At 35.4% G+C, this 12,205-nt stretch overlaps 1 pseudogene; it reads left to right on the plus strand.

Annotated features, from left to right (window-relative positions):
* Positions 1 to 544: 544 nt before the first annotated feature.
* Positions 545 to 12,205, plus strand: part of LOC149528509 (nicotinamidase 1-like) — a 180,482-nt pseudogene continuing 168,821 nt past the window's right edge.

The raw sequence follows: 12,205 nt of genomic DNA on the forward strand, positions 1-12,205 counted from the left end.
TTTGAGTGATTGCTATCTATTGTGTGATGCCTATTGGCCGTCAACGGGGCATGTGAGTTATGGTGATGCCAGCATGGCTGGTGATCTGCAGAGACATGTTGACTCTAGTTGGTGTACAGTGTGTGGATTCTCTGCTCTTGGTGCAGTTTCATTTCAGAGTGTTCACCATTATTGCAGAGATGGATTGTGCGCTCTATGTAGGCCAGTGGGATGTGTTGATGACATTTGCTATGTTGATAGTTTCAGTTGTCCTCTCTACTTGGGTTTTGATATTTTCAGAGTTAATGTTTCATGGGTTCCTAACTGTGGCAGTTATGGAGTTAGAGTTCAATTGATCAGTGGTTCACGATTCATTCATGGATTCCTCTTGGTTATTTTGCAAAGGATTTTGTAGGAGCTTGCGTTGGTTGACTGCAGTACAGTTCATGACTTCATTTGGGATCCAGGTGGATTGTCTGGGTTGTTGTTCAGCCATTGCTTGGGGACAAGCAATTTCAGGAAGGGCGGATTGTAATGTCTCCATTTTTGGCTGACCTCGTATAGCATGCCAGATTTGCCTATCCTCGACTCTCGTAGGTAAATGGTGTGGAGAGAGAGTCAATTATGCGGATCAGATGGTCATATTTTGCTCTTGAAGAAGTGTTAAGAGGTTATATTTCATTACTATGTGTTATCGGGGCCTACATGTTATAATTTTAAGTTGAGTTGCACTTTTTATTTTATAAAATTACTTTATTATAAAAAGTGCATTATAATGAGATTTTATAAAGGATGTTTCTAGAAGTTCTAGCAGCTTCTTAGAAAAAGTGAATAAATAGAGGGCTGGGCCTCTCATTTGGACATGCTTGGATTTGAGATTTCTTCTACTTCTTCCATTGTGGAGCAATTTGTAGTCTCTTGGGTCTGCAAATACTATTCAATCTTTGGGAACAAATCACTCCCCTAGATTGGCATAACTGAGGTAGTGAAATATCTACTGAAGGGTTGCATAATTGGAGTTGGTATTCAACCATCTCATTGGAACTTCATTGAGAAATTGTTTGAAGGGTTTATTTTGGTTGGAATAAGGGTTTCAGATTTACCCTAGCATTGGTGAAGCGTTTGGCAGGGGTTTGAAGACAAAATTTGTGCATTTTCAGAATTGTCAAATCAGGGTTTGGAACCACATAATTGCTCATATCTTCTCAACCCCTTGGAGTTATTTTTTATCGTTTGGTAGGGTTACTACCTAACCCTAGGCACCCATATTCCTTGCATTTGGGGGTCCCAAAACCCCAGCATTATTTTTATATAGGGGCCGTACATGCTGGCCTGGGTACGGCCTTGCCAGTAGAATCAGTAGCAGCAATTTGGGGGTTCGTTTGGGGGTAGTTTGTGGAGGATTTAGTGTCTTTGGCAGCGGTTTACATCAGACATCTCCAGCAGCAATACCAGGTGCACATATTGAGGTTTTTGATTGTCAAAGGTGTTGCATACAAATAGTTGAACAGTCAGCACTGTCATTGCATTGTTGGTTATCTCCAGTTATTAGTTGCTGTTGTAAACCAATCATCTATCATATAATCTGAATTGGGTTATTGTCATGTCATAGCATTGCATTGTCAAGGGTTTGATGTATTAGAAGTGCATAGTTGTGACAGTCCCCTAAATATGAGATTGTAAAATCAGTCATTAATGTAGATGCACAGCTCAGTCCATTATAATCAGTTATAATCAGATTTGCATGCATTGATAGGATTGAATATGAAGGTTTATATGTTGTCATCAATCTATATTCATATGCATATGTATTAGACACCACAGTCCTTATATTCTGAAAGTATCGAATCTGAGAGTTTCCATATTCTGAATATTGTTATTGGTACTGTTATTGTTCATTACATTACATTTCGATATTGGTATTGTACTTTGTGGTTTCATTGCACAACAATTAGCCCTATTCGCAGCTCTATTCAGTTACATGCCAAGTGTTTGACAAATTGTCTCAGTTCAGTTTGAGGGTTTTAGTGGCCTTAATAGTAAGGGTCATTACAATCACTATCAACTGAGTAAAAGTAGAATTTTTCCAAATTCTTTCAAGAAAAGAAGATCAATTTATGGATGTACTTAGATATGCTAGGGCTTGATACAAATCTTATCATACATCATTTATCTTTCTCTCCTAGTATAAAACTTGTTAAACAAAAATTGAGAAAGATGGATCTGCATGTAGCCCTATTGGTCAAAGTAGAGTTGGAAAAAGTCCTAAGTGCAAAATTTAACAGAGCTATTGACTATTTAGAGTGGATTTCCAACATTATATCAGTGTCAAAACATGGTAAATCCATTTGAGTTTGTACTAATTTTAGAGATCTAAACAAGGCATACCCCAAGAATGACTTTCCAGTACTAAACATTGAAAGGATAGTGGACTTGACGACGGGTTATGAAATGTCTCCCAAATGGATGGATTTTTTGGGTATAACCAAATTAAGATCGCTCTAGCTGATCAAGAGAAGACAAATTTTATAGGTGCCTTGTGTACTTTCTATTGGAATGTTATGTCCTTTGGGCTCAAAAATGCTGGTGCTACCTATCAAAGAGAAATGACCAACATCTTCTATGATATGATGCATAAAAATATGGAAGAATATGTTGATGACACACTAGCAAAATCTAGAAAATGAGGCACAGATCTTGAAGACCTTAGTTTGATATTGGACTATATGGAACAATTTCAACATAGGCTGATCCCAAAAATGTGTGCCTTTAGTGTCACATTGGAAAAAAATTGTAGGCTATATTATATCAGCAAAAGGTACTGAGTTTGATCTTGAAAAGTTCAAAAGTATCATGGAAATGCCTACTCCAAGAAATGTCCATGAACTTAGGACTCTGCAAGGGTGTCTCCAATCCATTAGAAGATTCGTTTCTCAATTGTCTAATAAAGCTCAATTTTTAACAAGAATTTGCATAAAGCCTCTACTGATATCTAGAATGAATATTGTCAACAAAGTCTAAATGAAATCAAAGAATACTTGGCTAAATCTCCATTTTTTATGCCACCCATTCTAGGAAGACCTTTGATGTTGTACATCTTAGCTATAACTTCTTCTCTAGGAGCATTATTAAAACAAAGTGATGAGACTAGTAAATAATGGGCTATATATTACATTAGTCAAACTTTGGTAGATTATAAAATGAACTACACCAGTATTGAGAAAGCTTTCCTTGCAATGGTCTTTTCTTCTCAAAAACTCTAGCATTACATGTGGGCACATATAGTTCACCTAATTTCTGAAATTGATCTTCTAAAATATTTATTGAGAAAAGTTATGCTTACCAGTCATCTAATTAAATCAATGATGATCCTTTCTAAATTTGAAATTTAGTATGTTGAACATAAAGCCATCAAGGGGTAGGCCATAGCTAGATAAATGGTTGATTTTCCACTAGAGGATACAACACCCATGCACATTGAGTTTCCAGATGACTCAATTATATATTTCACTAAGAGAACTTAGAAAACACTCTTTGATAGTTCTTGTACATAGAGTGGGGCTGGAGTAGGTGTCTTGTTTATTTTCCCTCATGGTTATATGATCCCAAAATCTTGTAAACTCATATTCTCTTACACAAACAACATTGTAGAATATGTGGCATTAACAAATGGGATAAAAATGGCTCTCAAATGGAGAGTTACTAAATTGTACATCTATGGATATTTACAACTTCTTATAAACCAAATGAACAATGAATATCAAAAAATGGATGACAAGTTGATACCTTACAAGAAGGTGATAGACTCTTTAATGAACTATTTCAATTTTTTTAAATTCCAAAAAATTCCTAGAGTAGAAAATAAGGCTATTGATGCTATGGTCGCTCTAGCATCTATCCTCTAACTACAAGTACATGAATCATGATTTGAGTTGCTAGTGGAAGAACTACATTATCTCACTTATGATTCCTCAAATAACCATGCTATCTACATTATTGTAGGTGATGATTCCTCCTATTATGTGGCTATCTTCTCTTACATACATTATCAAGTTATTCCTAAAATCCTCATGGGCAACCAAAGCTGTGAACTCCTTCACAATGCTTCACATTACACTTTGGTCTCTGGTGATGTGTATAGGAATAGTCTAGATGGAATGTTTCTTATGTGTTTAAATCGATAAGAGTGTGATAAGGCACTCACTGAAGTTCATGATGACACTCATAGGGCACATTATAATGGGCTTGCACTTGCTCAAAAACTACTTAGGGTAGGATATTATTGGCTATCCATGCAAGCTGATGTCATTCATTATGAAAATTCATTTTAGAAATGCCAATTTCATGGAAACTTAATTCATACTTCTAGAAGTGAGTTGATTCCTTCTGTGACATATTGGCCTTTTTAGGAACGAGCCTTTGACTTGTTAGGAAAAAATCATCCAAGTTCATTTAGTGGTCACAAATTAATCATTACAACAATTGACTATTTCACCAAATGGGTTGAAGTTGTACCACTATTTTCTACTATAGGAAAATTTATTGAGCCTATCAATGTCCTACATTTGAAGAAATTCTATGCTTAGAGGCTCGTATCTTAGCTATCTTGTACATACTTATTAATCCTAAAAAAATCCTCCAAATTGAAAAAACATCCTAAAGAAATGAGCCTCTTAGTCAAAGCTTATTCCTGAATAATTTGATGTCTCACCAAAAATAATAGAAATTTTCCATTCACCTATGTCTATCAAGCTTATTGCATGTTCATTTCCTACCTACTTTACTATTCTATCTTGCCTTGTCTAGCTTGGAATTAACACTTGTCATAGTCTAGGGGGCATCATTTTTATGGCTTATCAAGGATCTTCTTGTGCAAGGTGATTTTTTTCTTTGTAAATATTTTCCAAAATTGTGTTTCTCTACACTCATCCCACCTAACATCAATTATTTCTCAACACTTTTCATATAGTTTACATTCAATCTTCAATGTCATAGTATTTTTCACTATCAGAATCAAGTCTTGGAGAAATTGGCAAGTGACTTACACACATAGTCTTAAACATTCAAATGATTGAGCTATGATGAACTGTAGCTACTTTTTTTGTTTTCTATGAAAAATTATTTTCTATATGTTCCCTCCCTAATAGTCTTTCAAGGATGTCATGGACTAGAAGACTAGGGGCACATGGCATTTTTTCTTGATTTCTTCTTGTGGGTATACTTTGTTTTTTTGTAGTGTTTAAAGAATTCACGCTTGTCCTATTTGACACTTTGAATCACAAAATTATCATCCTTGATTGTTTTCACAAGAAAAAACATGGGTGTTATCTTGGCACTTATGCCTTGATATATGTGTAATCTTGCTATATCAAACCTAGGGAATCTAATCATATAGCCATCTCGACTTACATTTCTTTGATGTTTAGATTGGATTTCCATATTCCTATCTAATATCGATGGTATTCATATCTTCATAGCTATACTAGTGATGGTTGTATGATCTCATGATGTCCCTAAAAAATTATGAATGATGAAATAAGAGTCTAAATGTTATGCTTTTCTTGTTGGTAAATCACTTTGCATATTAGTTTACATTATAGGTTCACTCTTGCATATTTTTCATATAGGGAGAGCTCTATCTTCATATTTTCATGGAACTATTAGCTAACTACTTTCATGTCTTTATTTTCTTTCTTTTGGATCATGTATTTTCATCTTTTGGATCTTTCACTTCACCTTTTTGCTATAAGTAGATCATCCAACTCTATCAACTAAGGATTGGATGCCTCTACCTCTCATACATTTATGTTGGGTCCAATCCTACACTTGTGTGTTGATCAAATGAATAGTCTTGATAATTGAGGGTCAACACACTTAGCCATTTTCACTATGTATGCCGAGTACACAATGTTTGTCGAGTCAGAATTTCAATAAGTGTCAAGCCACAGTTGGTGCCAAGTGATCCAAAATTATTCATGTGATCCAGGAACATATATATGCCAAGCAATATAGTGCTTGACAGGTAGTGAGAAAACAAAAAAAAGTAATAGGTACCGAGGAAACTACAAATGTAGTAGATGCCAAGCAATCTAGAAACAGTTTGTGCCAAAAATCAGTAATATAATATGTGATGAGTAACATAGGATCAACATAAGAGTTTGTGCCATCACAAACTAAGATGTAAAATATTTTTTTCATGACTCACAAAAGGATAAAAAGTTATTACTTTTGATTCACCCCTCCTCTTAGAAGTACTCTTCCCATTTGAACATTCCAACAATTGATATCAGAGCTAAATTCTCTCAAGGAGAAGCCTAACATCTTGGAGAAAAAGATAAGAAGATGGAAGTTTTCAAGCTTGGAAAGATTATTGACAATCAAATGATTGATGTGCACCTCACTCTACACAAGGTTGAGGAAGCTAGAGAGGAACTGAGAAAATCCTTAAAAAGAAGGAAGGACATAGCCATAGCTGAGAATGATATACACTACAAGGAGATTGACACCACACAAGTGTTTTCTAATGGATATTCTAAGGAGTTTGATGCAGCAATAGAAAAATTAATGGAGAAAAATAGGACTCAAGCAGAAGAGATAAGATCTCTTAAGATGGAACAAGAATTACAAGCCATGATGCTATGTGAGATTACTAAACAAAAGAAAAGAGAAATTGAGGATAGAGTCATGCTTGAGGATGACAAGAGAAACCTTACAAACAGACTTGAGGAGAAGTCCACAGAGTGTACAAAAATTAAGATGATGAATGCTCATCATGAGCCAAACATGAAAGAAATTAAGATCTCTACTCTAAAAATGTAGAATGAACAATTATAGAATGAGTTGAAAAGAGAAACAGAGATAGCAGAAAGCTTCAATAAGTCAAGTGAAGCCATCAAGCACTTTGAGCAGTTACTGAAATCACCAAGATCAAGTAACACTTTAGGACTAGGATTCACCAATACTAAAGAAGGTGAAAAATCAAAGAGTGCTGAGCAAAGGAGTGAAAAAGGTAAGAACTTCAAACCCACTTGTCATTTCTATAATAAAAGGGGACATAATGCTAATGTTTGCAAGAGTAGAAAGATAAATTAGTAGAGCATACCTAAAAATAAAGGTTATTCTCACAAGTGCAACATGTAAGGACACGTAATACAAGATTGGAGGAGAAAAGTCACAAGGAGACAAAGATTTGATGGTCACTACTACAATTGTGAAAAGTATGGACACAAAGATTTTGAGTGCAGATCAAAGCCTATGTGGACACCTAATCAGCCAACAAGGACAAACAATTACACACACCACTATAATTGGGATTACAATACAAGTCAAAGCTATAAATACTATGAAGAATATGGTCATGTACCTCAGAATTGTATAAGAACACACTTCAAAGTGAATTACATCAGGAGGTTGAATCAAACCAGATGTTTCAGTTGCTTGAAGACTAGACATGTTAATAGGAACTTTCCAGCAAAGGTCAAGGCACCCAAGACTTAAGTTAACAAGGGAAAAGAAAACTTTGATGTGGAACACATCAGGGCAGATATGAGGAAGACATGGAAAGAGAGAGATGGACCAGGCACATCCAATGGAGAGATCACGTCACCCAAGAGGTCAAGTGATCACACCTCATCCAATTAAGGACAAGAAAGGCACATGGAGCTGATACATATAAATATGTATCATACATCAACCAAAAATAACCAAGAAGAACTACAAAGAAGAAATTTGCATGAGATAAGATGCCAAGTTAAAAGCTAAAAGATGATGCCAAGCTACTTTTGGTTTTTGAGTAAAACCTCAGTACATGTCGAGTTGAATCGTCTAGTGGATGCTGAGTAAGACATGTTAGCGCTACTGAGCAATTGAAAAGATCAGTTGATGCTGAGTGAAATAAGATAGTAGCTGCCAAGTTGATGAAATTAGTGGAAGCTAATTTTATAAATCCTTTGGAAGCTGAGTGTATAGCTATAAGCACAAATGCAATAAATGCTAGGTTTTTAAACCTACAAAAGGTGAAAATCGTTCATTTTTTAATCATTCAAACATAGATCGAAGTAAATCAGAGTGAATAGGCACTCACACAATGACCTGGCAATGATTTGCAGTGATTCCAATCATGATTGAACTTTAGCTCATTGATTCATGGGTATTTCACTCAAGTGCCAAGCTATGCAACTTGAAAAGTTTATTTAAATAATAAACCCTAGTTCAGTAGATGATGGCATTTGGGTCCAAATTTGCAAAAGGGAAGGAAGGACTTGAAATTCAACTAGCCAGTAATGAAGTTAAATAGCCCAAATTTAAACCAATCCCTAAAGTTACCTACAAGAATGATCTCACTGGTGCCCTATCTGTAATAATTGACAAAGTTGTTATGGTTCAAGACGTTTGAAAATTCTATAACTGTAAAGTGGGAGCCATAGGAGATTTGGATATTTCTAATGCGTTTGACAAGTTATGTGATAATGAGAAGCTAAAAGATGAGTTCTCCATAGTTGAGAAGAAGGGTTTGATCAAAGCCCTAGTTTTTCCTACCATGTTTAAGACATAATGGATTAGAATAGTATCAAGAAAAATCCATGATGGAGCCTTCTGGTTCAAAATAGGACCAATGAAGTTCACCAAGAAAAAACTATCAATACAATTACTAGTTTTCAAATGCTAGATTGGCCAAAGACCTTTAGAAATGATAAAAGGGAGGCCATAGAGAAGAATACTAGTGCAAAGTGGAATAACAAGGGAATGACAATAGATACCATCAAAAAACCCCTACTAGACTTTGTTGTGAGGGTCATATCCCACAAATTCTACAAGTCTAGTAGGTTGAACATTGTGCCTTGTATAGTAGTGGATGTAACATACAAGTTGGTGAAAAAGGATCATACTTATGACCTTGTAGAGCTCATGTTACAGAAAATCAATGAAAATTTGGGAGCCATAAGGAAGTCAAAAGGGGCTGAATGTAAATTTTGTTCAGTTTTAGTATGTATGTTTTTCTATGTTATTAAAGAATTCCCTTTAGTAGGTAAAGTGAATTGGGACTAGAACAAAAAAATCATTGAACAAATAAATGATTTCATCAAGAATATGTGTGAGAACTTTGATTCACAAATAATTATTTATTTTGAATGCTTTAAGAAGTCTGTGAAACAAAGGATGAGGATACTAGTCTCACTGGTTGAGCATCATGAAAAGGATTTTTTTTTTTCTAGTGGATATAGACTACACATACATACAAGTAGTCATCCCTAGAGTTAGATGGCTTATGCCATTGGGTTATGAACTTGATGTTGATCAATCTTTAGCAGCATTAATAGACCTATTTGCAAAGGAAATTGATAAAGCTACAAAAAAAATTGGAACTTATGATGTTGTTAAATCAAGGGTAGTTACAGACCTCAAAATAGCCATAATAGTGAAGAAAAAGGATAAGCTTATAAAGAATCTTAAGAAAAGATTTGGGATAGACATTGGAGAAGTAGGAACTATAGAGGAAGAGGAAGTAGGTGAGGAAGAAGAAGATGACATTGAAAAGGAAGAAGAAGAGCGAGAGCAAGGACCACTACATCTGACTCAAGGTCAAGGTGAAGATCAAGAGGAAGGTGTAGAGGAAGAAGAAGCTGAGGAAGAACCTATCATAACCAAAGCCACAAAGAGAAAGACCAAAGCTCAACCTGCTCCTCAACCCAAGGCAAAGAAAGTGAAAAAACTTGTAGCAAAGAAGACTACTATTGGGCCACTACCAGAGCTACAACACAAAAGGATAAAGAAGAGGTGTAAAAGAAGAAGAAAGCCATCAAGAAGACTATATATGAGCCAAAAATGAGAAAAAAATATGTGGCTCAACTTGACTTAGGTGAAGAGAAGATAGAGTCAAATGACAACAGACAGTTTAAAATGGTAAGTCATCCACCTAAGTCTTCAATTGATAAATTATGTGCAAAGATTAGGAATGGAGACTTAAAATATTTGAAGAATTTAGATTTCAATAAGCTCACAAAGGAAGAGAAAAATAAAATAGAGGAATCTTTGTATGCAATGATGGTCGAGTACAAGAACACACCTCTAGAGCTAGATGGCTCAATTCCCAAGGAGTTGTACAAAATAGTAGAAGACAAATGGTATCTTTTCTTTCAAATGGAAAAGGAAATAAAGGAGTCTACTTTAGCTAGATTGTTCCATGATTTGACTACGAGTCAAATAAATAATGCAGTCAAGAGGCACAATAGTAGATTTACTCCAAAGCATGGGGCATTTTTTATTTTGAAAAATAAATTTGAGGATGTAGTCAAAAAATCCACAAAGTTGTGGAAGATAATATATAAGAAAATTGATGACATTTTTGATGAGGAATTTGATGAGGAATACAAGGAAAAATTTCAAGCCAAGAGAAAAGAAATGAAAGAATCAGGAATGAAAGGTGAAGAGAGGAAAGTGGAAGAGGAAAAGAAGAAAGAAGAGAAGAAAGGAGAAGAAGAAAAGAAAGATGAAGAGGAAAATAAGGAGGAGAAAGAGGAGGAATTGAACAAAGGAGAAGAAAAGGGTATATATGAGAAGCAAGAGAAAAGTGTGCAAGACACACAACTACCACCTCCTAGCCCTCCTCTTGCTACCATCGCACCTGTAGAGAGCATCAAGATAAATGATGTTATTGACACTGCTTGTCAAAATATCAATCCATTGACTACAAAGGATCTCACAAAAATCCTTGACCAATCAACTCAACAAGCTAGTCGATGCACGAGTCCCATACTTGTCAGTGTTGATGAGTTGTAAAAATCAGTAGTAAAATCAAAGGAAGTCAGGGTGAAAACACAAGAACCACCTTTGACCACTCAAACTACTGGACTCATATTCCTTCCACCACCATTTCCACCTAAAGCAGTAACATAAGCACTTTAGGAGCCGAGTTCAGTAGTAGGGAAAGACACTGGGAAATAAGTATGGTTAGTAGGTACACTCACAACCAGAGTGATGGGTGAAGAGAAAAAAATAGAAGAGAAAGAAGAGAGAAGAGATGATGAGGAATCTACAATAGAAACTTTGGTTGAACTACCCAAAATAGGTACTCCCACTCAAAATCTTCAGAAGCCAAGCACTGACATGCTAGCCTTACAAGTGTAAACACCAGGCTCAAGCTCAACAAGGGTAGCCAAGAAACTTCATTATGGAATTCATGAGCTAGATGAAGAAATTAAGATACCCTAATATGAATCTAGCACTCTCATAGAAGAAAAGATTAATGAAATACAAAGTGCATTGGATAGAGGAGACAAGAAGTACTGAGGAAAGAATATAAATATAGGTAAGCACTAAATGAAATAAAGGACATACTCATGGATGCCTTCAGCTTGTAGTCTCTAGATGAATCAAGACCAATAGTAGAGAGACTATTTGATATAGTTCACTAGGTGACAAATGAAGACCATGGTACAAATACAAAATTAATGGAATGGTTAGAGAGGAAGTTCCAAGAAAAAGATAATGGCACAAGTTGCTCTGGCAAAGAAACTAGATAGAGTAAAACTTGTACTTGGGAACATATTTTTCATGTACAACAAGTTGTGTGATTTTTCCAATTTCACACAAGAAACTAGCTAGAGAATAATGAGCTTGGAGAGAAATCTAAATATTCCTAGTATGCAACCCCCCACAAATCTAGCTCAAAGTGAGAAGCATTTTTCTCAGATGATGTACACTCAAAGAGAATTAGTTGTATTAATAGTAGAGGAGGCTAACACTAAAGAAAATTTGATGCAAATCTACTCCTCTATAACCCCTCACTTAGAGGTACTCCATAAGGAGAAAATGTATGCAGAAATAGTCCTCAAGAAAGACTCCAACCTTTCTACACATGATGGACTTGTACATCTAGCAGCAGAGATTACTATCCAGCATAAGTCATTGGAAATTGCACTAGCAAATTAGGATGCATCTCGGGAGATACTCCTGGAGATCAACACCACATTTTTGGCTAAGCATGGTATTACTCTATATAACCCTTTGACATCAGTGTCAAAAAGGGGGAGAAATATGTATAGGGGGAGAAATATACAATAAGGAGGAGATATATAAATTAGGGGGAGATATGTATATATGTAGATACTATGGTTAAATACCAAATTTTGATAATTTTTCTCATTTTTTATTACATTCTTTCATTCATTTTGAGAATAAAGTGGAAATATTTTAAATAGCCAAAAAGGGGGAGACAAGTAATAAA

The sequence above is a fragment of the Cupressus sempervirens genome, chromosome 11, assembly GCF_028749045.1.
Source record: "Cupressus sempervirens isolate cs-2001-9-10 chromosome 11, ASM2874904v1, whole genome shotgun sequence".
NCBI classification, from domain to species: Eukaryota; Viridiplantae; Streptophyta; class Pinopsida; order Cupressales; family Cupressaceae; genus Cupressus; species Cupressus sempervirens.